This window comes from Spermophilus citellus (genome assembly GCF_964194105.1).
Source record: "Spermophilus citellus genome assembly, chromosome: 10".
NCBI lineage: Eukaryota > Metazoa > Chordata > Mammalia > Rodentia > Sciuridae > Spermophilus > Spermophilus citellus.
In genome coordinates, this window is record NC_138197.1 from 110,463,116 (window position 1) to 110,488,283 (window position 25,168).

At 39.9% G+C, this 25,168-nt stretch overlaps 1 long non-coding RNA gene across 1 annotated transcript in view; it reads right to left on the reverse strand.

Annotated features, from left to right (window-relative positions):
- The window catches only part of LOC308658896, a 76,101-nt gene that overhangs the window by 41,819 nt on the left and 9,114 nt on the right, over positions 1–25,168 (reverse strand). The window contains exon 3 of the long non-coding RNA XR_014024248.1: positions 14,607–14,720. This is a non-coding gene — a long non-coding RNA (uncharacterized lncRNA). The remainder of the gene's footprint in view (positions 1–14,606; positions 14,721–25,168) is intronic.

A 25,168-nucleotide genomic window follows, 5' to 3' on the forward strand; every position in this document is an offset into this window, starting at 1 on the left:
TGCAATCCTCCTGTCTCAGCCTCCCAAGCCACTAGGATAATACTGTTTGTTTTTGAATGATTATAATCCTGCCTTACAGAATGCAGATTTAACATGATGATGTCTTTACCCAAATGTTACTTCCTGGGAAGCCTATCCTGACCATCCTATTTACAGTTGCAACACCCCATCTCTGCTTGTTTATTTTCATAGGAATTGTCATCTCCTCATCTACTATATATTTTACTTATTTATTTACTATGTCGAACCCTCATCAAAGCATAACCCTGACATAGTTGTTCATTCATTCATTTATTCATTTGGTCTTCCAGTATTTAATGAACCCAGCCAGATGCCAAGAATCATGCTTAGCCTGGAAAGGGAAACAACAAAAAAAAAAAGGCTAAGAGTGATCTCCAGGAGATTGTAATTCAATTAGAAACATCAAACAGTTAAGCAAAGACATTGAGCAGGGTGTAATTTTTAAACATGAAAATAAGTGGGGCAGGACAAAGTAGGTGTGCTCCAGAAGAAGTGAGCAGAGGAGACAGTCTTGACTGAAGGCAAAGCTGTTAAGAAGTAGATAAAGCTTAAAGGCAGGTTGGAACTTGATGGAGGAGTTCAAGGAAGCAGCATTTGGCTCATCATCCTGTAAGCGTTGCAGATTTCAGAGCAAGAAAACGGCAGAATAGAAATAATTTATTCAAGCTGAGCACAGTGGCACATACCTGTAATCCCAGAGGTTTGGGAGGCTAAGGCAGGAGGATCATGGGTTCAAAGTCAGGCTCAGCAACTTAGTGAGGGCTGAATCGACTTAGGGAAACCCTGTCTCTAAATAAAATATAAAAAAGGGCTGGGGATGTGGCTCCGTGGTTAAGTTCCCCTGGGTTCAATCCTTGGTACAAAAAATAAAAAAATTACTCAGACAAATCTGGGAGTCAAAGAATGAATAGGACAGAGGAAACTGGTCTGAGAAGTCGTGGAGGTTGAGGGACTAAAGGAAGGTGATAAATGAGAAGGGAGGGTGCCGGTGGGAGGCATAGCTAAAGAACACAGCTCAAAAGGCATTTGCTTCACATCAGGCAATTTGCTAAAGAAAATATTTAAGATCATCAACCTTTAAGAGGACCATAAGTGACTCACGGGAGACTCTGAGATTGGCCCTTGAATAAGAAGAAAAGGAATAGGCGACAGAGAAAGTCCAGGCTGGGTTGGGTTAATCTATGCAATGTTCAACCAACGTAAAGAGCCACATAAAGAGGGATAAAAACGAGAAGAGGGGGGAAAATGAGAATTGCTATTTTAGATAAATACCATATGCGTTAGGCTCTTAATTTACCTAAACCAGATGGCTAGGACCAGGACTGACTAATTTATTACACGCCTGCCATTCAGAGCCAGAGCTTTCCTTAGGTTCCTAAGCAACCCTGAAGGGAAATGTCAGCTGGCATGAGATTTCCTAAGCAGGTCACGTGACCCAAGCAGGACCCACGGAAAATGCATCGTTTCCTCAAAATCACATATTCCAGCCCACACCTGCCAGTCTGCCTCGCCTTGCTGGGGCAGGCACATGGCCCTCCCGTCTCTGCAAGCAGGGTGGTTGGGAGTTCTAGGAATAAGAAAGACCAAAATAAAGGGTGGGGAAAGACTCAGAACAAAGCTTTAGAGTTTGGATTTCAGATTCTCTCTCATTGTGCTGTGTGCTCCTCAAATTTTTCTCTAAAGAAAGGGAAGTGTAGGGCTGGGATTGTGGCTCTACAGTAGAGCACTCGCCTAGCATGGGCAGGACCCGGGTTCGATTCTCAGCACCACATAAAAATAAAGGCATTGTGTTGTGTCCATCTACAAAAAAGATTCTCTCTCTTAAAAAAAAAAAAAAAAGGGAAAGTGGCCATGCACTTATAAAGGAAGCATTTTAAAAAACTATTTATTTAGTTGTAGATAAACACAACGTATCTTCATTTATTTTTTTTATTATTATTTTATTGATATAAGTGTAAGAAACGATTCATTTATTTTTATGTGGTGCTGAGGATGGAACCCAGTGCCTCAACATATGCAAGGCAAGCACTTTACCACAGAGCTACAGCCCCAGCCCCGAGCATTTTATATATAGGGACAATTATGTGGCAGCCTCCAGGGACAATTAATTGTGCCTCCAGAGATAATTAATTGTCCCAGGGACAATTAAGTGGCAGTCAAGTCCACCCAGCAAACTCAATAAGGGTTGAGATAAAAAGAGAGGATTGTAGCCCATCCCAAAAAAAACAAATGCCGAATGTTTTCTCTGATATAAGGGAGGTGACTCAAAGTGGGGTAGGGAGGGAGAGCATGGGAGAAAAATTACCTCTAGATAGGGAATAGGGTGGGAGGGGTAGGGAGGGAGAAGGGGAATAGCTAGGATGGTGGAAGGAGACAGTCATCATTATGCAAAATACATGTATGAAGATGTGAATTTGGTGTCAACATACCTTATATACAAACTGAGATATGGATGAATGATGGGATAAAGGTGTATTAAGAATTGTATGTGGGCTGGGGATGTGGCTCAAGCGGTAGGGCGCTCGCCTGGCATGCGCCAGGCGCTGGGTTCCATCCTCAGCACCACACAAAATAAAATAAAGATGTCGTGTCCACCGAAAACTGAAAAATAAATATTAAAAATTCTCTCTCTCTCTAGAAAAAAAAAGAATTGTATGTGAAAAAAATAAGAGAGCTCATGTATAATGGCATAATTTGGAGTGAATATACTTTATACACAGAGTTACAAAAAATTGTGCTGTGAATGGATAATTATAAATGTAATGCACTCCACTGTTGTCATGTTTGTAAGAAATAATTTTTTTTTTTTAAAATGAAAAAAAAAAAGAGAGAGGATTGGATGGGCTGTGGCTGGGACTCAGTGGTAGAGCATGCTTCCCATGTGTGAGGCACTGGGTTCCATTCTCAGCACCGCATATAAATAAATGAATAAAATAAAAGTCTATCAACAACTAAAAAAAAATATTTTTAAAAAAGAGAGAGGAGGGCTGGGGATGTGGCTCAAGCGGTAGCGCGCTCACCTGGCATGCGTGCGGCCCGGGTTCGATCCTCAGCACCACATACCAACAAAGATGTTGTGTCCGCCGAGAACTAAAATTAAATATTAAAAATTCTCTCTCTCTCTCTCCTCTCTCACTCTCTATTTAAAAAAAAAAAGAGAGAGAGGATTGGAAACACGGGAGGCTGCTTTAAAATCTGAAGAGAAAAGCATCACAATACAACAGAGCAATCCTAACAGTTATTGAGGAGAAAGCATATGTAGCAGGCCATGTAGGAACTATATTCTTCACCCATTTTGTAGATGAGCAAACGGAGGGAATCCTAAGGATTGAAGTTAGGTCTAGCAGGTAGTAACACTGTCATAGCCCAGTTTGTTGATCTGTCCCATAGTAAGAAAATTATTTGTCAGCCGGACACAATGGTACACACCTGCAATCCCAGTGACTCAGGAGGCTGAGACAGGAGGATCACAAGTTTGAGCCAGCCTCAGCAATTTGGCGGAGGTCCTCAGCAATTTAGTGGACCCTGTCTCAAGATAAAAAAATAAAAAGGGCTGGGGATGTAGCTCAATGGCCCCTGGGTTCAATCCCTGGTACCAAAAAATAATAATAATAATTTTAAAAAATTAAAAAACAAAAAGGGCTGCAGATGTGGCTCAGCAGTATAGCACCCTGTATTTAGTACTGTATCCCCAGTACTAAAACCAACAAGTCAACCAAAAAGGTGGGGAGGAGGAGCAAAGAACTGCAAAATGCCAGACTTAAGCATGTCAGGTTCCCTGGGGTGTGTCCTATGGGCAGAGCACAGAGAGGAAGCTAACGGGAAACGTGGTTGCCAAGTAAGGAATGGAGCTGGTAGGTTTGGATACAGTCTGAGTGTGACCCCCAGGGTTTCCAGTGGAGGGAGAGTGGGTCCGAGTGTGGCAAGGTTGAGAGGTAGTGAACTCTGAAGAGGGAGGACTCAGCCAGGCACAGTGGTACACACCTATAAGCCCAGCTTCTCAGGAGGCAGAAGGATCACAAGTTGGTGATCAGCCTGGGCAATTTGTCTCAAAATAAAAAATAAAAAGGACTGGGGATGTAGCTTAGTGGTAAAGTGTCCCCGGCATCATAATCATCATCATCATCATCATCATCATCATCATCATCATCGAGACGTAACTCAATGGTGAAGCACCCTGGGCCCAATCTCTAGTCTACACACCCAGGCAAAGAGGGGGAACATAGTAGAAGGTAATTAGGTTATGGGGCTCCACGCTGATGAATGGATTCATGCTGGTCTCAGAGTGAGTTGAGTTTAGAGGAAAGGAATTCTCACTCTCTAAAAAGTTCTGCCACAGGGCTGGGGATGTGGCTCAAGCGGTAGCGCGCTCGCCTGGCATGCGTGCGGCCCGGGTTCGATCCTCAGCACCACATACCAACAAAGATGTTGTGTCCGCCAATAACTAAATAAATAAATATTAAAAATTCTCTCTCTCTCTCTCTCTCTCTCTCTCTCCTCTCTCACTCTCTCTTTAAAAAAAATAAAAAATAAAAAGTTGTGCCACAGCAGGAGGTTTTATGTGAACCTGGTCCCTCCCGGGAATCTGTCTTGCTTCCTATCTATCTTCCACATGTGCTTCCATTATTGTGATGCCATCTGCCATGAAGCCCTCACCAGAGTAAACAGATGCTGGCACCACACTCTTGAGCCTCCAGAATGGCAGTTAAATAAACCTCTTTTACTTATAAAGTATCCAGTCTCCGGTATTTTGTTATAATCATACAAAATGTACTAAGGCACAGGCATATGCCAATTTCAATATGGCATCCTGGTACAGAAAGGGACATAATGAAATCTGAATAGATTCTTGAGTTAGTTAGTAGTGGTGTGCCAATGTTGGCTTCTTTAGTTAGGATAAATGTGTCACAGTAATATGACATGTGGGTAAAGGATGTACTAGAAATACCCACACTACCCTTCAACTTTTCTGTAAATCTAAAATTATTATTATTATTATCATTATTATTATTATTATAGTAGGGATTGAACCCAGGGACACTTTACCACTGAACTACATCCTGGTCCTTTTTATTTTTTATTTTGAAACAGGGTCTCACTAAATTGATGCAGATCTCACTAATTTGCTGAGGCTGGCCTTGAACTTGTGATCCTCTTGCCTCAATCTCCTGAGCCCCTGGGATTACAAGTGTGCATCACCATGCCTGGCTCAAATTAAAATAATTTTAAATTTAAAAATTCACTAAAAATTATTTAAGAGAGCATTTGTGACATGTTTACAAACATTCCTCAGAACAGGACCATTTACAAAGGAAACAGCGAGGGCAGTGCTGTGTTTTGTGGACAGTCATTTCTTGGCAGACAAGATTATTAGTACCAAAAATCACAGTGACTCACGTCACTAAGCAGTCATGATAACCCAACCTCCATCCTAGGGACTTACACGCGTGCCCACGTGTCATCTTCAAGACAACACTTAGGAACTAAGTAGCTGTGATTATTTTCCCAATTTCCAGATGAGGAAACTTTTTGAAATAATGCCTGAATCTTGGTAGGTGCTCAAAATCAAATCTTTTTATTATAGAGGCTAAGAAACTGGCCCGGATTGTGAACGGGAGTCACAATTCAAATCCAAACTCTAAAAGGCTTTCAAATCCCAGCCTCGCCACTTACTAACTTTGTCCTTGGGCAAGTTTCTAAACCAAAACAAGCCTAGTGTCATGGAGTGGATTCCAAAAGTTTGTTTAAAGTTACAATGATTTAAATTGTTAAAAAACAATTGTTAGGAGTATTGTTTGATAATTATATATGTAATTATGCTTTAGTCAAGCATTAAATTAATTTTTAAATACAAAAAAGGGACAATTCTTTATTAAATATCTCAAAACAGTTGAATTGAGTTGAATACCTTGAAAATACCCAGGCTGTTTAGTGCTGTATTGGGGATCCATATAAAAGGACTGAAAAGAATAACCGTTTTTAAGAGTCCTTGGCTACGCCTTTGGGTGCCCAATTGCCAAATAAGAACAAGCAGAGACAACAGGGGAAACTGTTAACTCTGTTAACCATGGAAGCCACGAGGAGAAAACTGTTACGGACCCCCTTGGAATCGAATGTCTATAGCTCAAAGGACCAGGCAGACTCCCCCAGTGAGACCACTGTCTTAAGAGGGGAAGGTGGATTGCGGGGTGCAGTGGCACAATCCTGACATCTCAGTGACTCCAGAGGCTGAGGCAGGAGGATCCCAAGTTCACAGCCAGCCTCAGCAACTTAATGAGGCCCTGAACAACTTAATGAGACCCTGTCTCAAAATAAAAAATAAAATGGACTAAGGATGTGCCTCAGTTGTAGAGTACCCCTGGGTTTAATCCCCACTGTCATAAAAGAAGGAAGGAAGGAAGGAAGGAAGGGAGGGAGAGAGGGAGGGAGGGAGGGAGACTGACTGTCTAGTGGATGCCCGGGGAGGATCATGAAAAATTAGACAATTGGAGGCAGAAAGAAAGGAGAGAAAGAAAATAGAATTCTATAAATAATTAAAATGTTTCTCCTAAGGCAGTCAGTTTTGGCACAAATGGACCAAAAGTTGAAAACGTTGTATAATATGTATATCCACATTATTTGAATAGTCTTTAGTCTACAAGAGTGAGATTTATTGCTTTTGGCTGAAGAACTTTGCAAGATGTGCACAGCACAGGGTGAGCATATTATCTTCAATAGACGTTGTAAAATTCTAAATAGATGTAAGTTAAGGATTTTCTGAGTCTAATAGTCTAATACTTCCTTATCCCTCACTGTCTGAAATTTCTGAAATTACCTCCTGTATTTGGGGTGATGGCTAAAAAGAGTTTAATCTGTGGAATTTTCCCTGACTCCCCATGTCAACATTTACCAAATGCCCAAATGAATGTCTTATAATCCTCATAATAAACTGCGAGGTAACAATTTCCGTTTTGCAGACCAGAAATCTAAAGCTCAGAAAGATAAAATAACTACCTAAGATCTCAGAGCTAGTGAATGACTGAAGCAGGATTCACTTGGGTCTGTTAAAGACCACAATATAATCATATATTCAAGAGCTTTTTTGTTTTGGGTAGTACTGGAGATCAAACCCAGGGCCTCATATATGCTAAGCAAGGGCTCTATTCATGAGCTATACCTCCAGCCCAAGAGTTTTTAAAATCCACCCACTCGCCAACATGGTGGTATATGCCTGGAATCCCAGTGGATTGGGAGGCTGAGGCAGGAGGATCAAAAATTCGAGGCCAGGGCTGGGGTTATGGCTCAGCAGTAGAGTGCTCACCTAACACGTGCAAGGCCCTGGGTTCAATCCTTAGTACCACATAAAAATAATAAATAAATTAAATAAAGATATTTTGTCCAACTACAACTAAAAAAATAAATATTAAAAAAAAAGAAAATTCAAGCAAAAAATTTACTGAGGTCTTAAGCAACTTAGTGATACCTGTCTCAAAAAAAAGGGGGGCTGAGGATGTAGCTCGGTAGTAAAGCACCCTTGGGTTCAATCCCCATCACCAAAAAGAAAAAAGAAAAAAAATGCAGAGACACACACGAAGCTGTTTGTGTTGTCTATACCAGACAGTAATCCATATACCACTGTGAGTAGTTTCCAAGAAGAACACTAGCTGATATTAAACCCATGCTTTTTCACATTTTGTTGATACACAAAGCAGGCTAAAATAAAATGTGGAAAGACCTCTTTCTCAGGAATTCCACAGATTACCAGCTAGTTCAGCAAGGTTGAGGTTAGTAAATGGAATAGATTAGACAAGTTAAGGCTGGCCAGCCATAGAACCTAATGCCATTGTTCTTACACCATAACCAGACAGGTAGTGTCAAAAATGCATTTAATCTACAATGGACCCTCATTTTAAAAACATACAAAAGGCATCCATAAACCCATAGAAATGGACAACCCTTCATATGTAGAGCATTTACTTGTCCTAAAATAAATCCATGGGAACATGTATTGTTTTGAAGCAAGGATTGAACACAGGGGCACTTACCCACTGCCCCACATTCCCAGTCCTTTTTGTTTTTTTATTTTGAGACATGATCTCACTGTTGCTTAGGGTCTCAGTAAGTTGCTAAGGCTGGCCTCAAACTGGCAATCCTCCTGCCTCGGTCTCCCAAACCACTAGGATTACAGGTAGGCACCACCATCCCTGGCTGAGAGCAAATTTTATAAAACAGAAAGGTTAAGTCAGAACTCACTGAAAACACCGTATTCTTGTATCAGTCTCAATCAGCATATATGATACTAAAAAAAAAAAAAAAAAAAAAATCTGAGGAACCCCTAAGACATGTCAGATGAGCTCCAGGGCTTTGTGAAGTGCAATTTAAAAACCCAAATCAAGTAAGCAATATTAATCAGCATTCCTTTGCATAAACTATCATTTAAATAATCTCCTAGGTGGGGACATTTGGTTAGATTTTTTTTTCATTTTTCTCCAGTTTAAATAATGCTGCAATTAATACCCTGAACATTCATTTTGGCATAATTCTTTATTTATTTCCTTAAAATAAATTCCTAGAAATTGCTAGGTCATTGTAATAGATACATTCTTGAAGCATTTGGTAGGTGTTGCCAAAATGCCTTCCCAAGATTCAAATACAGGGTTGAGATTAATATCTCTACAGCAGTTTCTAGGATTCTTCTCAGAATAATTTAGAGGAAAAGGAATAGATTTAGATCCAGAAATCTGGGTTTGAGTCCCAGCTTCAACATTATTAGCCCTGCAACATTGGGCAAGTCACTGCACCCTTCCATTTCTCCATTTCCTTGTCTACAAATCGGGTAAGCAGGGTGTGGTGGAGCACGCCTGTAATCCCAGCAACTCAGGAGGCTAAAACAGGAGGATCCCAAATTTGAGGTCAGCCTCAACAATTTAGCAAGGCTCTGTCACAAAATAAAAAACAAAAAGGACCGCTGGGTTCAATCCCCAATATTACAAATTACAGAAAAAGAAAAAAGAAACCAATCTTTAATTATAAATCAGGTACAATATCAGTGCTCACCTCAGGGCTACTATAAGGATTTGATGGATTAATATTTCTTAAGCTCTTACAATGGAATCTGGATCACAGTAAGCCTTTCTTAAGTGTTCATGATTACAAATAATTGTGGTTCTTAGACTTTGAGACTTAAATAATTAGTTTGGGGATTTTTTTTTCAGTACTGGGAATTGAACCCAGGGCCTCATACATGCCAGGCAAGTGTTCAATCACCGAGATACACCCCAGCCCTTTTTTAAATGTTAAGACAAGGTCTTGCTAAATTGTTGAGGTTGGCCTCAGATTTTCAATTCTCCTGCCTCAGCATCTTGAATAACTAAGACTACAGACATGCAGGACCATGCCCAACTTCAAAAATAAGTTAAAAAAAGAATTAAGGACCAGGCATGGTGGCACATGCCTGCAATCCCAGCAGCTCAAGAGGCTGAGACAGGAGGATCACGAGTTCCAAAGCCAGCCTCAGCAAAATCGAGGTAATAAGCAACTCATTGAGATCCTGTCTCTAAATAAAATACAAAATAGGGCTGGGGATGTGGCTTAGTGGTCAAGTGCTCCTGAGTTCAATCACCCCCCCTCAAAAAAAAACAAGAATTAAGGAATTGTTTGATTTTTTTTTTACTTTTCCCAAATAAAAACATTTTTTAAACCCAGTACTTTCTATCATAGAAAGATATATATTTCAGTTACAACAAAAAATGAAAGGCAAATAATGTCAGAATAAAAATTTTATTATTATATTTAGCTTGGAGAGAATTTTTATCTTATACTTATTTTTCTCATTTCTCCTTGGATAGTGAACATGTTATCTGTTCACTGTATTTGAGAACCACTTGTCCCATATTTTCCAAGACCCTTACATTTCTATTTTAATTAATTAATAGTTAAATACCTTTGATCTTTTAAAAATTAGTCATAGAATTTGGACAGTAGCTTTTGTGAGATATGTGAACAAAAGATAATAGGATCATAAAGTGAGTTTACTGGCTTTGCCTGAGCCAATAATAAAGGAAACAGACACATTCTTTTATAGGGCTCTGGAAGAAAATAAATGTGAAGCCAAAACTGATTCTTTGGCCAGGAAATTTGGCTTCCCTGCCTTAATTAAGATAAAGGAGTTTCTAAAGCTGTTGAAGTAGTAGTGAAATTTCTGAGCACCTAAGGGGCAAATCATTCCTAGAAGAGCCAGGAATATAATTAACTCAAAGCAAGACCTGAAAAGAACACAGAGATGCTCAGAGAAACCACACAGACACCATTCTCCGTTGATCAATCTGTGACTGTGTCCATTTTGAAACAATTTTTTTAGATGAACGAATATTGCTATCGAATTACTTACTGAGTGGTTCTCTAAGTGATTTGCTATTGGGCAGGCATCTCTATAACATCTCATAATCATAACTAGCATGTAATGAGAGCTTACACTCTTCCCTGCACTGTATTATCTCATTGCACATCCCAGCCATTCTTAGTGATAAGAGAGTATTATAATTTCAATATTAATAGTAAAGAAACCAAGACCTAGACAAGTTAAATAATTACTTAAAGTTTACACAGATGAAGCCAGAACACCAATTCAGTCTGGTTGATTTCAAAGTTCTTTTTTTTTTTTTTTTTTTTTTTGAGAGAGAGAGGGAGAATTTTTAGTATTTATTTATTTATTTATTTTAGTTTTTGGCAGACACAACATCTTTGTTTGTATGTGGTGCTGAGGATCGAACCTGGGCCGCACGCATGCCAGGCGAGCGCGCTACTGCTTGAGCCACATCCTCAGCCCCTCAAAGTTCTTATTCTATGGATTTTCTTTCTTTTTTCAGTGCTAGGGATTGAACCTAGAACATCACACATGCTAGGCAAGTGCTCTACCACTGAGCTACATTCCAGTCCTTTCTTATTTATTTTATTTTCAGACAGGTGTCAATAAGTTGCTGAGGCTGGCCTCAAACTTGCAATCCTTCTGCCTCAGTCTCATGAGCAGCTGGGCTTACCGGCTTGTGCCACTATGCCCAGTCAGAGTTCTTATCCCTAACCAGTGTGCCATACTAGACCCTATTCTTCCTTCCCTGCCCCATTGTGCTAGGGATTGAATCCAGGGATGCTCTTTCCAAGCTCTTTTAAGTTGTTTGTTTTTTTTTTTTTTTTTTTTTTTGGAGGGTGGGGGGGTTGTTGGTTGTTTGGTTTTTTGTTTTGTTTTGTTTTTTGTACCGGGGATTGAACTCACTTGACCACTGAGCCATATCCCTAGCCCTTTTTGTATTTTATTTAGAGACAGGGTCTCACTGAGTTACTTAGTGCCTTGCTTTTATGCTGAGGCTGGCTTTGAATTCAATATCCTCCTGCCTCAGCCTCCGAAGCCGCTGGGATTACTGGTGTGCACCACCATGCCTGGCGCCCTTTTAAGTTTTTATTTTGAAAGAGGGTCTTAACGAGTGGCTCAGGGCCTTGCTGAATTGTTGAACTTGGCCTCAAATTCGTGATCCTCTTGCCTCAGCCTCCCAAGACACAGGGATTACAGGCTTGAGCTATCACACCCAGCCTATTTTTTCAGGGGAGGTGGGTACTGGAGATTGAACCCAGGGGTGCTTAACCACTGAGCCACATCCCCAGTCCTTTTTTTTTTTTTTTTTTTTTTTTAAATCAGGGTCTTGCTAAGTTGCTTAGGGCCTTGCTAAATTGCTAAAACTGGCTTTGAATTTATGATCCTTCTGCTTCAGCCTCCAGTCACTGGGATTACAGGCAAGCGCCACCATGTCCAGCATTTTCTTTGTCTTTCCCCTAGATCCTTTGAATGTTAATTGCCTAAGGCATAGTTCTCCACTTACTCCCACACTCCAATTCCATGCACCATTCATAAAATGATGCAATAGCGAAGGTTGGCTGCTTCACCATGAAGACAGTGACTTTTCTCAAACTTCTTTCACTCAGGTGCAAACACCAAACACTGATCAAAGGACATGGACAAATGCAGTATGACTGAGAACTATATCTCACATATTGTTTTATAATGTCTGTGACAGAGTGAGCTGTACCTTTGTCCCTGTGGTTTTGGAAACATAACTCTAGGGAACATGAAATATAAAATGATGTCGCCCGATTTCAGTAAGGCTTGTTTGGGTGTGATTGAATGTGTGATTGAAAGCCAATTTTTGCCATTTTAAAAAACATAACAGGGCTGGGGTTGTGGCTCAGTGGCAGAGCCTTACACATGTGAGGCACTGGGTTCCATCCTCAGCACCACATAAAACAAATGAATAAACAAAATAAAGATAAAAAATCCAATCAAATCACAGGTTGGATTCAAATGAGATGTCATTCTCCTACTTAGAATCTCATTTTAAAAAACCACTAAAATATACCCTCTGGAGAACACTTAACAAGAGCTAGGCTCTAAAGAAATTAAAGAATCTACAGAAAATACAAAGATGCACCTGAAAATAGTTTGTATCCTCTCCTTTGTGTGAAACTCAATTACACAGCAAGCAAACAAATGGAGCAAACAATGAAAATGGCACATGGGATTTTTTTTTTGCAATTACAATAAACTGCACTCTCAGACAAAAAGACCATTTATGCAGCAATTGCATCTAATGATTTGCCTTGTTCTCCCATCAGGCTATTTCTGATTTTTAAAATGCTTTCCTTGGAGCCTCACACCACTAAACCCAGTCATTAACTCTGTTATAACAAAAAAAATCTTTCTCCCCATAAATGCAAACCAAACAATAATCTTGTTCTTATCTTGCTCATTCGACCAAAACCTTAAAAACTTTGACAATACTAAGAAAGATAATACAGTATTTGCACCTTTTAGAAATATGTCATTGAACCTACAGTGACTTTTCTCTTTGGTTTAACTTAACCACTACTAATATGTTGTTTTAGAATAAGAAAACAAGCTACTATACCAAACATACATCAACCAGGTTACACTTCAAAACCTTAAAATACTGGCAGGGCGCAGTGTTGCACACCTATAACCCCAGAGGCTCAGGAGGCTGAGTTAGGAGGATTGCAAGTTCAAAGCCAGTCTCAGCCATTTAGTGAGACCCTAAGCAACTCAGTGACATCCTGTCTTTAAATAAAATACTAAAAAGGGCTGGGGATGTGGTTCAGTGGTTAAGCACTTCTGGGTTTAATCCCTGGTACAAAAAAAAATTAATTAATTAAAATAAAAATTTAAAATACTAAACTTGGAATGGTGACACATGCCTGTAATCCCAGAGATTCAAAAATCTGAGGCAAGAGAATGGTAAATTCAAGGTCACTCTGGACAATTTAGGAAGATTCTGTCTGAAAATAAAAAGTAAAAAGGGTATAACTCAGTGGTAGAGCACCCCTGGGTTCAATCTTCAGTACTATAGAAAATATATAAGTAAATAAATAGTAATCTCCTTTTATATTTAAAATATGACTCTTGAACAATTAGCCTCCAAAAGACAAAAAAAAGGAAAAGAAAAAATTTTTAAACATCTCTGTGGATTATACATGCTCAGAAGAATGATACAAAGAGAAGTTGACTTCATTTAGAGGTATAATATATATTAGAATGAATATATATATATGTATTCTAGCAAAATTTTGGGATGATCTATGAATAAAAGATAGTATAACCTTGTGTCCTTCATTTTATTTTATTTATGTATTTACTTTTAATTATTATACATATTTTGGGTAGGGGGGACCAGGTATTGAAACCAGGGGCACTTAACCACTGAGCCACCCCCCCAATTTAAAAAAATTATTTTGAAACAGGTCTAAGTTGCTTAGGGCCTCACTAAGTTGCTGAGGCTGGCTTTGAACTTGCAATTCTCCTGCCTCAGCCTCCCGAGCCACTGGGATTACAGGTGCACACTACTGTGCCTGGCCTTGCATGTTACTTTTAAACATACTTTTGATGCTTTACTATAACAGCTCATGCATAAGGCATCCTGGAATTCTATGGAGCCTTTCTTTTCTGTGTGCTCCAGGTGGAGTAGGAACTTGTTATTATCAGAGTAGGAGGTGCGAAGTGAGAGTCACAAATATGGAGAGCACTGAGGTAGATCCTTAGTGCCTATCTGATCTCATCAGAAAAGAAAAAAAATGCCTAAGGTTATATTTGAGATAGTAAAATAGGATCTGAGAAAAGTAAATACCATAGATGTTGATGCTGAAAGGTATTTCAAGTTGCCTCAGGGGCGTTTTTCCTCCCTCTATCTTGCTGCATGCTGCTTTTCTTTTCTTTCTTTCTTTTTTTTTTTTTTATGTTTGGTGCTAGACATGAAGCCCAGGGTCTTACACATGCTAAACACTTGCTCTACCATGGAGCAAGCCCCTTTCTGCCAACTCTTTGATGTCCAGACCCAGTCTCTCTTCTGAACACATTGAATAAAACCATTCCTTTCTCTTTTGACTCTTCTGTCTCTGGGATCCAACCATCTTACTTGTAACTGAACTTTCTTCCTCTCATTGTTTGGGTTTAGACTCAGAAGATACCGGGTTAGGTAGCTTGCCATGTCTGTAACAAATACCTGAGATGATCAACATATAAAGAGAAAAGGTTTATTCTGGCTCACCATTTTGGAGGTTTCAGTCCATGATCAATAGGCCTTGTTGGTTTTAGGTCTGTGGCAGCACATCATAGTCAGCGAGCATGATGGAACAAAACCCTTTACCTCGTGGCCAGGAAGCTTAAGAGAGGAAGAGGAAGAGCTCCGGTCCCATTATCTCCTTCAAGTTCACAATCCAATGACCTGAAGCTCTCCACTAGGCCCACAATTTAAAAGTTTCTACCATCTCTCAATAGCACCAAGCTGGGGGCCAAGCCCTTAGCACCTCAGCCTCTGAAGGATAGTTAAGATCCGAACTATAGGTGAAGTCTATGTATGTGAAGTGTAAATGGCTTGTCACCAATGCTCTACACCTCCAAGGCAGATTTAATTGGTTTAATATGGAACAATTCCTTAAGCAAAAAGATACTAAATATCAATGAAAAATTGGTGGGACTTCCTCCCCCTTTCCCACCCCCAATACTGGGGTTGAATTTAGGAGTACTCTATCAGTGAACTATATCCCAGCCCTTTTTATTTTCTATTTTGAGACAGGGTCTCACTAAGTTGCCTGGGCTGGCCTCCAACTGGGAATCCCCCTGCCTCAGCCTCATGAGTAGCTGGAATTATAGGCATATGCTGCCTCACCTAGCTTGGTGGTGAGATGTGAAGTTCTTCTGCCACATTCAAAATAGATTCTGCCATTTACTTTCTTCCATGCCTACTTATTGGTGAAAGCTTTGGAGTAATATCTGTACGATTAGATGGTAAAGTATAAGAGGCCTCATCCCCTGACAATCCTTTTTCAGGAGACAATGCAGTATGGCGGAAAGAGCACTGGGATTTGGAGTCAGACAAACCTGCAACCCAAGGCATTTGCCAATATCGAGTCTTGGGCTAGTTACTTTATATTTCTCTGGGCTTCAAGAGCCTTCATCTGTCAAATGGAAAAATGATGCCAGCTTCCAGGGTTATAGTGAAGATAAGATAACATGGAGAATCCCAGGCAGACTATAAGACCCAAAAGCAGCCATGAGGGGCTGGGGATGTGGCTCAAGCGGTAGCGCGCTCGTCTGGCATGCGTGCGGCCTGGGTTCGATCCTCAGCACCACATACAGAGATGTTATGACCGCCGATAACTAAAAAATAAATATTAAAAAAAATTCTCTCTCTCTCTCTCTCTCTCTCTCTCTTTAAAAAAAAAAAAAAAAAAAAAAAAAAGCAGCCATGAAGGAAATTTTCTGGAGGAAAAAGTATGACAGGTTCTGAAGTTTGAAGGAACAAGAGGAAATATTTATGAGATCTCTGAAAACTTCATCTTGAGCCAGGTATGAACATAAGGACAGGAATCATTTGGTTGGTGCATTCCTTTGTCCACTGGGTGCGAACTGCTCTTCTAGACCAGCAAGGGAGAGAGAGAGGCCCATACCTGACTGACCCCAATGCAGGGACATGACGTGGGTGTTCTTATTGTTAGGTAAGAGAGAAGGGAAAGCTGGAGATGAGAGAAGCTCACAAAACAGAAGCTCATGTTTTGTGTTTCTTGTTTCAGGTTGAGTCACAATAGCCAGAGAGGGGATTAGAGAAGGACATTGCAGAGGAGTCTCAGAGCCACATAGGGTGGTTATGCAGTGAGGAGTAACTGCACTTGCTCTGGAAACTGGTGGAGTGGCGGTCTGCATAGTCATTGTGGAAAGGGCTCAGAATGGCAGGGATCTGGGAAGAGGGTGCTTTCAGGTCACAAGACACTCCAGACCTTCAAGACTGGCTGGACTAAGGGCTGGGGTAGTGGCTCAGCGGTAGAGCGCTTGCCTAGCACATGCGAGGCCCTCGGTTTGAGCCTCAGCAGCACATAAAAATAAATAAATAAAACAAGACTGGCTGGACCATCTCAATGTGAATGGCTTAAAAGACTGCCAATTTGAGAGAGTGGTTTAGTTAGAGGAAAGAATCTACAAGATTGTAGAGAAAGTATTCAGTTACTAAGTCCTCCCTGAGATGGAATAAGGAAATCATATTTATGGTATATTCAGCAATGCACATAACTAGTCTCCATGGGCATGGTAGTCTCTTCCTGTAGTCCCAGCATTTGGGAGGCAGAGAAGCAGGATTTCAAACACTTGAGCTCAGGAGTTCAAGACCAGTCTGGACAATACACCAACCCCATCCCAAAAGAAAAAAAAAAAAAGTTTTGGGGACTCTTTGTTTTGTTTTTGCAATTCTGGGGATTGTACCAAGGGGCTTGCGCACACTAGGCAAATATTCTACCACTGAGCTATATCCCCAGCCCTCACTAAAATTTTTTTTTAATTTAATTTCAGTGTTTCAAATATAAATATTTTTAAATATAGGTTATAGCAAGTACCATGTCCTGGATATTTCCTGTGTGTAAGTAATGATTTAAGTGCTTTACAATAACCCTATAAGATAGGCAGTGTTATTATCCCCACTTTACAAATGAAGAAACAGAAAGAGAGAGGCTAAATAACTAGCTGATGGCCACACAGCCAGTATATGGTGGAGCTGGGCTTTGGATCCAGTCTACAACTCCAGAACCTGAATTCTTACTTTGCAGCCTAAGTGCCTATTGAAGCTCTACATGGTTCTGTGGACATTCCAAAACATTTACTATACAATGATAAACTTGGACATTTAACAATTTTAGCCAGTCTCTGTGGCACACACCAGTAATCCCAGCAATTTAGAAAGTTAAGGTAGGAAGATTGCCAAATTTGAGGCCAGCTTCAGCAACTTAGGGAGATCCTCCCTCAAAAAAAAAAAAAAAAATAGGAGGCTGAGGATATAGTCAGCGGTAAAATGCCCCTGAGTTCAATCCTCTATACAAAAAAAAGAAAAAAGAAAAAGAGTTTTAGGGCTGGATTTGTGACTCAGTGGTAGAGCACTTGCCAGCATGTATGAGGCACTGGGTACAGTCCTCAGCACCACATTAAAAAAAAAAAAAAGGAAGAGTTCTAGGTTTTGAAGGGAACTTTGAGATATTTAATCAATTCCAATAATTCTACAAATAAAAAATTGAGCTATCCCAAGACACTGCCTAAGCCATAACTCAAACACCAGTAATTCTCTTAAAAACTGAAGATGTTTTGAAATAGACCTCGATGTGTGTGTGCTATTGTTGATGATGATGTTCTATGATGTGTGTGTGTGTGTGTGTGTGTGTGTGTGTGTGTGTTTGTGTTTCTGTGTTTCTGCACATTACATTCCTAGAAGTGGGGGATGAACCTAGGGTCACTTTATCAATGAGCTATATCCCCAGTACTTCTTAGTTTTTGTTGTTGTTGTTGTTGTTGTTTTGGTTTTTTTGAGACAGAGTTGCTAAATTGCTAAGGCTGGCCTTGAACTTTAGATCCTCCCACCTCAGCCTCCCAAGTCGCTGGCATGACAGGCATGTACCAGCACACCCAGTCAATGATGTCTTAATTTAAAGATATCCTTGGCAAATACATTTCTATTTTAAAGCCTGGTCATCCAAAACTGAATTTATTTTTCTTCTTATGCAGAAGCAAAGCCTTTTTTAAAGTAATTAAAAATAAAAGCATTTTCCTAAAAAGCAAAACTATTCAAAAATCAAGATTATAGAATAAGGCCATTGGCTGAAAATAATAGCAACATAAAGTTTAGCTTGTGACTTTTTGTGTTGTTTTATTTTTATCCTCATATCCTTAATGAGATCACTTTTTTCATGATCAGTTTATTGATCATTTGTAAAGTTTACTTTTGTAAGAAAAGACCATTTATTTTCGCTGTACAATGACAAAATTTTCTTCATTAATAATTAAACAAATACAGATTAAAAATAGGTATCATGTTTAAACTATGAGGTTGACCAAGAGCAAAGATTTCCCCCTCCCCAGTTCTCAATATTGGTCATAGTGTGAGAAAACAAGCTTATATATCCTTCCAGATAGAATGAGAAGATCAGATGGTATATTTGCTTGAGTGGTTCTTTGACAATTAAGAAACGAACTAAGGCAGGTTTTCTAGGTACCATTTGGCAACATTCCTTAAAATGTGCATTTATTTGACACAGCAATTCCACTTCTAGGAATGTAATCTGCAGAAACAATAAATCCTTACATGCAGAGACTTCTTTTAATGATATTGATAAGAGAGTTGTTTTATTAAGAAGGAAGATAGGAAGAGAATAGATGAAATAAAAATCTCCATCAATAAGAACTGGTTAAATGAATAAATATGGGGCAGTGCCTGCATAAACAGCAATATTACTTTTCCAATGAAAGGGGTATTATAGCCGAATATAATATGGGATGGCTGTAATCCCAGCAATATGGGAGGCTGAGGCAGGAGGATCACAAGTTTGAGGCCTCAAGCAACTTAGCAAGACTCTGTCTCAAAATAAAAAAATAAAAAGGGCTGGGATATAGCTTAGTAGTAAAACAAATCTGGGTTCAATCCCTAGTACAAAAAAAAAAGAACTCATCAAGGACTAAGGTTATAATTTATGGTAGAGTCTTTGCCTAGCCCACACAAGGCCCTGCGTTCAATCCCTAGCACCACAAAATGAAAAGAAAACATAAAAAATATTTGCTTAAAATATATACATTCCATTTTATGTAAATTATCTCAATTTAAATAAGAAATAAAAATCTTCAAATGTACAGCAAGACTTCAGTTTCATAATAAAAATTATATGAACATGCAGAAAAGGATTTGGACATTTTGAGTTGGTGGGATTGGGCCATTTTTTTTAAACATTGTTCCCCTAATTTTTCTTAACCAGCAAAATAGCAATTAAGATAAAACAATGATAGAGATGTATCCAATGTGCTTCAGTGAGCCTCTCTTTCCCTGACTAGATGTTCCTTCACCACCCCAAAGTTAGTGTGCAGTTACCCAGAGCATCATGGAGCCTCCCGGGGTTTCATGGAGAGATACCAGTGGAGTCCTAGACCTTGTGGAGGTTCCTTATGATGGTCTTTTTTTTTTTTTTAATACAGTTCCAAATGCCAATGTCAATCCAAGAATTAGAGCATTTTGAAGCAACCCTGAAATAGATTTTATTTCTACAGCCCAAACCCCTTCCAGGTCCAGATGAAAAAGTTTCACATTCTTGAATGTGAATGCTTTATGGCCTGAAAAGTAGCTATTCCTTTGCGTGTGTCCTGCCAGGCTTCTAAGAATGGTTTTACCACTAGTTCCAACCCCACAAACAACCACACCTATCACTCCAGCAGGCCTCTTGCAGATAAGTCAGCTGGTTTTCATGTGACAGGGAAATCTTCTATGCCAGGTGCGCTCACAGCCAAGACTGGGTGTCCCTACCTCGTGCAGGTGGCTGCTCATATTCACATGCCATCCACAAATCTCAGCACAGGCTTTTGGGTAAACTGTGCTGGCACAATTACAATTAACAATAACTGTGCAAACAACCATGGGACAGTTAGTTGAAAAGTCAGGGAGAGAGGGAACAGTCACAATAAAATAAGACACAAGTGTACTCCTCCTCCTTAAAACCCCTGCAGGATAGATAAGAATGGAGAGTAGGTGGGAACAGGTGAGAAGACAAATCTAGCTTTTCCTTGGGATGCAGACAAAGAAGCTGTTAAACAGTGCTAAGAGAAGCTCACCCCCAACAACCTGAACTGGGTCTGGACCAGGAGTGAAACCAAATAAATGTCCGTGGGATTCAAATCTCTGACCCACAGCTTAATGAAAACTGTCCCACAGGGTCATCAGAATTATTTGATCTAAACTGCATTCAACTTCCCTTTCCCACCCACCCTACTGCTTCTTTTGCAAAGTCCTGTCCCAGGGAATGTTCACCCACCAAACTCTTTACCAGAGCAGCAGCCTAGAAGGCTTTTGGACTTACTCTTCCTTCACATTACATGCCACCAGGTGCCAGGACCTGTGGATTCTGTCTTCTAATTATCTCCTTGATCAGCCCTCCCTGCTGGGTCATGCTGCCAACTGTCACAAGACCCATTCTCCACTTTGGTGATCCACCTTTCTATTTATTTCCTGGGGGGTAGGGTATTGATGATGAATCCAGGGATACTTTACCACTGAGCTACATCCCCAATCCTCTTTATTTTGAGACTGGATCTTGATAAATTGCTGACAGTCTCACTAAATTGCCCAGGCTGGCCTTCTGGCCTTGAATTTGCACTCTTTCTGCATCAGGCTCCAGAGTAGCTGGGATTACAGCATGTATCACGGGCCTGGCCAACCTTTTTTAATTGTAAATCTGATCGGCCCACACCCCTATTTCCATGGCTCTCCATTAACCTCTACCAGAAGTTTCTTTTTTGCAGGGCTGAGGATTGAACCGGGGCCTTGCTCCACCACTGAACTACATGCCCAACCCTCTCCTAAAGGTTTCTTTCTTTTTTTTTTTGGTACGGGGAATTGAATTCAGGGGCACTGAACCACTGAGCCACATCCCCAGCCCTTTTTTGTATTTTATTTATAGACAGGGTCTCACTGAGTTGCTTAGCCCCTTCACCATGGCTGAGGCTGGCTTTGAACTCTCGATTCTCCTGTCTCAGCCTCTCAAGCTGCTGGAATTACAGGCGTGCACCACCAGAAGTTTCTTGACACAATCTCAAATGTTTGTGTGACCAGGCAGTTAAGAGTGTGAAGTCATGAGGTTCAGTATAGCAAAATAGGAGGCTGTGTGGATCTGGAGAAGAGCGTAAAAGCATTCAATTCTAAAACTATATAAAAGCAGCTGCGCTGGCCTGGGAAAATTCTTTTCTGATGTCATTCCAGTACTCCTGTCGACACTTCAGTACTAACATCCAAACTCCCCACTCTGCTATAAGGGAGGCCAGCTTCTCTGACTTTCTCTTCAGTTGTTTTCTCCACAAGCAACTTTCATTTTCCTGAAGCTTCTTTTTCACATAGCGGTGCCTGTGAACCTGATCTTGTCTGTCTGGGTCCCTCTCTCTCTTTCCCAGCCTTGTTTGGAAATTTTCACTTCAAGACCTCCTCTGCCAGTCTTTGTGGAGCCCCAGGGAGAGCTGAACCCTGGACATACATCTATCATTTTTCTTCTTTCCCAGCTTTCAAATATTTATTTTTCTTTCCTGCAAGTAGTATTTAGGAGACTTGTCTTATAATTGCACAAATTGTATGTTATGAAATAAACAGAGAAGGCAAAATTTCCTAGAGCCAGTATTCCTTTCCAACATTTTAAATAAGATTGAGAAAACATCATTTGCATCACAAGACATAATCTTTACTTTTTAAAAAAATTTTGGTGTAGTTGGGGAGCTAATAGAGATTTCAAGGGCCTTTATGTCCTCAACTAAGCTTTACCCCCTAAGCTATTGTTGAATATTGTTACAACAAGCTATTGCTAGAAAAAGCTGCTTTAAGCCTTGATCAATTCACAAAGAAATATTAAGGAGGTAATATTAATCATTATGTAATTTTAGTCTTAAAAATAGAGAAAAGAGCTGAGTGTGGTGCTTGGGAGACTGAGACAGGAGGATCTCGAGTTCAAAACCAGCCTCAGCAAAAAATGAGATGCTAAGCAACTCAGTAAAACGCTGTCTCTAAATAAAATACAAAACAGGGCTGGGGATGTCCATGGTCGAGGGCCCCTGAGTTCAATCCCTGGTACCAAAAATAATAATAAAGAAAGAAAGAAAAGAAAAAGAAAAAAAGAAGAGGTTATGCCAGGCACAGTGACACATGCCTATAATTCCACCTACTGTGGAGGCTGAGGCAGGAGGATCACAAGTTAGAGGCCAGCTTCCACAATTTAGCAAGACCCCATCTCAAAATAAAAAATAAAAAGGGCTAGAGATATAACTCAGTGTTAAAGCACCCCTGGGTTCAATCCCCAGTTGTTGTTGTTGTTGTTGTTGTTGTTGTTTTGTGTGTGTGTGTGTGTGTGTGTGTGAGAGAGAGAGAGAGAGAGAGAGAGAGAGAGAGAGAGGAAGAAAGCAATTACATGCTCCAGTCCTTTTTAAAACTCACTCTAAGAAATAAAAGGGAGCTCAACTCCACTCCTACAACTGGGTTACCAGCTCCACTGGCTTAAGTACCTGAGTGCTTAGCCACATGAAATAGTTCTCTGTCTCAGAACTTGTCCAAAGGATCTCTCCTACCTGCAGAGATGGAAGTAAGGAAAAAAGAATCTTTCCTGTACCTTTAGGTTTGACCTGCCCTATTTTTTCCTTCCTTCCTGTTGATTGATTTAGGCTCTCAGGAAGGTAAAGAAATAAAATAGTAGTTGGAAAGGGAGGAGATAGTGAAGGATGAAGGGGAGGGCATTAATGGGTACTTCTGAGCCATAAATGCCTGTTGGAGGCTGAGGTTAAAGGAAGTTAACTGCAAAGCTGCAGTCACAGCGCCTCTTCTTGCTTTGCACACTAACACGCTGAGCTTCTGGTTTAACTTGAGTGGTCTGCAGTGAACTCATTCAATGCACATCAGTTCCTCCAAAAATAATATATATATTATTAATAATATATATATATATATATATATATCATTGTTAGGAGTATAAGTGTTTGTATTTTTATCAACCAATGTGAAGACACACACACACACACACACACACACACACACACACACAAGAACCATTGGTATTGGTATTCTGTTTTGCAGTACTGGGGATTGAACCCAGGGACACTTTTACCACTAAGCTACATCCTCAGCCTTTTTAATTTGTTTGTTCATTCATTCATTCATTTTGGGTACCTGGGATTGAACTCAAGGTCACTTGGCCACTGAGCCACACCCCAGCCCTACTTTGTCTTTTATTTAGAGACAGGATCTCACTGAGTTGCTAGAGCCACACTTTTGCTGAGGCTGACTTTGAATTTGCAATCCTCCTATCTCAGCCTCCCAAGCCATTGTGATTACAGGCATGCCCCACTGTGCTGGGCTTTTATTGTTTGACAGTCTCTGCCTAAATTGCCCAAGCTCGGCTTGAACTTTTTTTTTTTTTTTTTTTTTTGTACCAGGAATTGAACCAAGAGGTACTTAATCACTGAGCCACATCCCCAGCCCTTTTTATTTTTTATTTTGAGAAAGGTCTTGCTAAGCTGCTTAGGGCCTTGCTAAATTGCTGAAACTAGCCTTGAACTTTTGGTCCTCCTGCCTCAGCCTCTGGAGTAGGTGGTATTATACCACACCTGACTAGAGGAATTTATTTTAATAAAGATGAACATGTTTATGATAGAAAGTTTGAAAAGTACAATAAAGTGTAAAGAAAAAAAAAACCACCCAAAGAAAATAATATTAACAACTTTTTTTTTTTTTTTTAAAGCTGGGCACATGCCTATAATCCCAGCAGCCAAGGAATGCTAGGGCAGGAGGATTGCAAGTTTGAAGCTAGCCTTAGCAATTTAAGAGGGGAGCTAGGAATGTAGCTCAATGGTAAAACATCTCTGGATTCAATGCCCAATACCCACCACTGCAAAAAATATATATAAATAAATTCTTACATTGGAATCTTTACACGGATGTGAGTGCATTATGTTAATAATCTTTTATGCTTAAAAAACTTTGTAACAAATTTTGCCTTGTTTTTAGGAACTACTTAAACATTGTTTAAGGTACTCCTTAAAGTAGATATATCATAATTTTTTCAACTAGGCATTTAATCTTTAACCAAACATTCTGGAATAATAATATACAGTTTCTTTTTTTTTTTTTCCCACCCTCCCTCCCTATAATATACAGTTTCAACTTTGTAAAGCCTCTCAATACAGCAATGAGTAAATAAGAACTCTTGAAAGATGCTGCAGGCTGCAGTAGTTAGGAAGTATTTAAGTCACTGGTTTCCTTTAGCCAAGAAAACCAGGTACAATATCACTAAACTATGGACAAAAGCAGAAAATACCCTGATACTTCCTCAAGAATAATGTATGTCTTAAGCATGTGTTGTGGTGAGGATCGGACTAGTCCTAGGAAGGCCTTGGGGGAAGAGAGGAGCCTTAAATAAGGAGAATAAATATACAAGAGATGGTCTAACTACAGCAACTTGGGGGAAAGTGGGAAAACCACAGGATGTTATGTGGCACCTGAAGTTTCCCTTCCCATGGCTGCCTTGGGTGGTAACTGGACTCTGATAACCTTGCTGCAAATCCTTACATTTAGGTGAAACATCTTTATTTTTTATGTATTTAATTTTTATACTGAGGATTAAACCCAGCAGCACTTTACCACCAAGCTTATTTGTTTTTACATGTATTTTTTTGAGACAGGGTCTTACTAAGTTGCTAAGGCTGTCCTTTGTAACCGAAAGCTGTCCTTGTTCTCAACACCAATCCAATAAGGAAGACAGGTCTTGAAAAAAAAAAGAAGGTTTATTGCTTTGCAGGCAAAGGAGAAACACAGAGGACTCTTGCACCAAAGGCTGTGATTCTGCCCATCTGTGGGAACAGGGGGGCTTTTATAGAGGTGATTCAGAGAAAATGAGATTAGGGAGGAGAAGATCAGGGAAGAGAAGTTTAGGGTAAAGAAGAACACAGAGGAGAAGTTTAGGGAAAAGAAGATGGGAAGAAGAAAAAAAATATATGTAGATTTCGAAGCCACAAGGGATATAGTCAAAGCACCAAGTGAACCTACCTTGTTATACCCTGATTTTG